This window comes from Anopheles coustani, assembly GCF_943734705.1.
Source record: "Anopheles coustani chromosome X unlocalized genomic scaffold, idAnoCousDA_361_x.2 X_unloc_20, whole genome shotgun sequence".
NCBI classification, from domain to species: domain Eukaryota; kingdom Metazoa; phylum Arthropoda; class Insecta; order Diptera; family Culicidae; genus Anopheles; species Anopheles coustani.
In genome coordinates this window covers 155,712-160,000 of record NW_026525127.1, presented here as the reverse complement: position 1 = coordinate 160,000, position 4,289 = coordinate 155,712, and positions in this window count along the sequence as shown.

The following is a 4,289-nucleotide window of genomic DNA, read 5'->3' as shown; positions in this document are numbered from 1 at the left end:
CACTTGATATACACTCTTCGGATGTACTTCGGGTATCGCCTGTTGTCCGAGACCACTTGCATGGTTAGCAAGCGTTGTGATACAATGGCCCTACCGGGCAAACACTTTGGGTTCGCAAGGACTTGGAGTGCCGGGACGGGTTGGCGGATCCAACACTCTGGGTACCTCCGGGTACTTGGGGTTGGTTGAGGACTTGGTGAACAAACACTTGATATACACTCTTCGGATGTACTTCGGGTATCGCCTGTTGTCCGAGACCACTTGCATGGTTAGCAAGCGTTGTGGTCTAATGGCCCTACCGGGCAAACACTTTGGGTTCGCGAGGACTTGGGGTGCCGGGACGGGTTGGCGGACCCAACACTCTGGGTACCTCCGGGTACTTGGGGTTGGTTGAGAACTTGGTGAAGATACCCCTGTCACCTTGTTCGAGGCCACTTGCATGGTAGCAAGCGTTGTGATACAATGGCCCTACCGGGCAAACACTTTGGGTTCGCAAGGACTTGGAGTGCTGGTAGTGGTTGGCGGATCCAACACTCTGGGTACCTCCGGGTACTTGGGGTTGGTTGAGGACTTGGTGAACAAACACTTGATATACACTCTTCGGATGTACTTCGGGTATCGCCTGTTGTCCGAGACCACTTGCATGGTCAACGGTTGAGGTGGTGATGGCGGGTCGGTGCTGTAGGGTGCCGGCCTGTTGGCTGCCTTGGCCGGGTTGGTTGGTTAACACTTGATTGAGCTTGCACCCGAGGGTAATGGCACTTGAAGGTGGGTACCGGCCGGCTGACCTGGTGTGATGGTTGGTTGGTGAACACTTGGCGGTACTTGCACTTGGCTGTGCTTGGACTTGAAGGTGGGATCCGGCTGGCCTAGGCCGTTGGTGGTTGGTTGGTTGGTTAGCCCTTAGCTGGGCTGGCTGGCTGGCTGGCCATCGGTGGTGTGGTGTGTTGGGCGGTTGGTGAACACTTGGCGGTACTTGCACTTGGCTGTGCTTGGACTTGAAGGTGGGATCCGGCTGGCCTAGGCCATTGGTGGTTGGTTGGTGGGTTAGCCCTTAGTTGGGCTGGCTGGCTGGCTGGCCATCGGTGGTGTGGTGTGGTGTGGTGTGTGGAGTCGAGCATCGCGCGCCGTTGCCTTCTTCGGAGTGTTGTGGGTACGCAAGTGCTTGCAGTGCAAAGAGGTTGGTGATGGAGTGACATTGCCTTCACCATGGAGTTGCGGGTACTTAGGTACTTGCAAGGAGATGGTGGTATGGTGGTGTTGCGTGTGTGGTGTTCGATTAGAAAGATATAATTTCTAAGTCCGGATTAGTGCTGTCAGTGGGGCCCCCGCTAACAGGTCCTGCACGGCCAGCGTGGGGCTTGACTTGGCGCTATTCCGGACTTGGGGCGATCACGATGTCCCCGTGCGGGACTTAGAAGATGGAAGAACACAAGTACCCTTATCCCATGACTTGTGAGCGATTGGCATACGTTACCACATGAAGAGAAAAATTGGCTAAGTCCCGGATCCATATTATATGAAGAGAAATATCGGCTAAGTCCAGGATCCATATTATATGAAGAGAAAAATCGGCTAAGTCCAGGATCCATATATAATAACCTAATAATCGGCTAAGTCCAGGATCCATATAATATGAAGAGAAAAATCGGCTAAGTCCGAGATTGGGTCTGTCAGAAATACACTTCCAAGTTACCACACAAGCAAGCAAGATGGCCTAGTGATGGATCCATATGATATGAAGAGAAAAATCGGCTAAGTCCAGGATCCATATTATATGAAGAGAAAAATCGGCTAAGTCCGAGTTTGGGTCTGTCGGAAATACACTATCAAGTTACCACACAAGCAAGAAAGATGGCCTTATGATGGACCCATATGATATGAAGAGAAAAATCGGCTAAGTCCAGGATCCATATGATATGAAGAGAAAAATCGGCTAAGTCCGAGATTGGGTCTGTCAGAAATACACTTCCGAGTTACCATACAAGCAAGCAAGATGGCCTAGTGATGAATCCATATGATATGAAGAGAAAAATCGGCTAAGTCCCAGATTGGGTCTGTCAGAAATACACTTCCAAGATACCACACAAGCAAGCAAGATGGCCTAGTGATGGATCCATATAATATGAAGAGAAAAATCGGCTAAGTCCGAGATTGGGTCGGTCGGAAATACACTATCAAGTTACCACACAAGTAAGCAAGATGGCCTAAGGATGGAACCATATAATATGAAGAGAAAAATCGGCTAAGTCCCAGATTGGGTCTGTCAGAAATACACTTCCAAGTTACCACACAAGCAAGCAAGATGGCCAAGTGAAGGATCCATATGACATGAAGAGAAAAATCGGCTAAGTCCCAGATTGGGTCTGTCAGAAATACACTTCCAAGTTACCACACAAGCAAGCAAGATGGCCTAGTGATGGATCCATATGATATGAAGAGAAAAATCGGCTAAGTCCCAGATTGGGTCTGTCAGAAATACACTTCCAAGTTACCACACAAGCAAGCAAGATTGCCTAGTGATGGATCCATATGATATGAAGAGAAAAATCGGCTAAGTCCCAGATTGGGTCTGTCAGACATACACTATCAAGTTACCACACAAGCAAGCAAGATGGCCTAATGATGGATCCATATGATATGAAGAGAAAAATCGGCTAAGTGCAAGATTGGGTCTGTCAGAAATACACTATCAAGTTACCACATGAGCAAGCAAGTTACCACATGAAGAGAAAGCCGGCAAAGTCCGGGAATGTTACCACATGAACTGGAAAATGGGCAAAAACCTACCTTCACAGGGAACGTGAATAACTAAGGCTGTAGACATCGGATCGACAAGCCAAAGACTGATATGGAAAGGAAATGAGTAGTACTAGCTTTCCTGAGAGTTGCAGAGCTTAGACTGCATATGAACGGAAGTTATTGAGCGTCAAAGTCAGAAAAGTTGCCCGAAGGAACACAAGTTCCAACTTAGAGCATGAATACCGCCTAGACGGTAAGAGGTACGGCCAGGCTGAGGAATAAGGAAATGTTGGCCAACATGTTCCCTAACTATCCCCCGAAGACCGCAAAGCAATCCAACATCAACCAAGAAAGTTATAGCCCGATCAAGGAAACACCTACTTTGCACCGATATTGCACCAAATATATGTACCAAGCACCTTCGGTTGCATACCCTGCAGGGGCTTACCATAGTAGGCCATGGAAGACCGATATACCGAACATAATCTCTTTCTATCTCCTCGGGTGTTGGAGATAGCGCATTGCGGTAAAAGAACGAAAGTTAGACCATATCTTGGTGCATCTTTTTGCCCGAGAACACAAGACCCTATCTACCAAGGCAAGAAAGTTGTGTGGGGACAAAATGTCCATAAGTGCCCAAAGTGGCACACTTGAACCATATATTCGAGAAAAACACAAGTGTGGGCCCGAGCTAGCGAGTTGAAATGTTCTGACCGTCAGTAGCCCTAGTTGAGGTGCACTTATCATTATATGAGGCCAACGTGCCAGCTAGTCTCTAAAGGGGCGATATGGGTGTTCCAAGGTTTGTACCCAATTGAGGAAAAAACAGGGTAAGGTACGGTGTACCGCGAATAACTCGGGCTATAGATGTCCGATCGATGAGTTTGGCATATGTATGGAAAGGTCTCGACGAGACCTAACTACCCTGAAAGTATGAAGGCAAAGACTTGAATGACCGGGAAGTTATTAAGTGCACAAGTGGTAAAGTTGCACCAAAGTCCATGTTACCCGAAGTGGTACATGAACACCCAATATTCGACCAAAACACAAGTTTAGAGACGAGCTAGCGAGCTACATTGTTCAGACCGTCAGTAGCCCGCATCAAGACACGCATTTCATTATATTGAGCCTAGCCGCTAGCTCGACTCGAAGTCGGTCATATGGTTGGTTGATGGTTTGGACCGACCACGTGGTGTACCAAGGTGATGTACTTTTCATGAATTAAAACTCTGGCTGTATGGCACTGAGCGACAAGCTAAGGTGTGATTTGGAATAGTCTTGAGTGGGACTATTTAGGAAAAATGCGAACAAAAAATCACAAAGTCCTTGGGCGAAGCTATTAGCGAAACATAGAGCAAATTGGTACCAAAAACTATGGAAATGGGACTTGAGTCAAAAATAACCGCAAGTTGGAGAAGATATAGCAAGCTTGCGTAGAACAATTATATTTGGTGCATGGTATCACCAACAAAAAAGTATATGGGGCCAAGGTGCTGGCTGGCCTCCAAAGTGGAGATATGGGCGATCCAAAGTTTGTACCCAAGTAC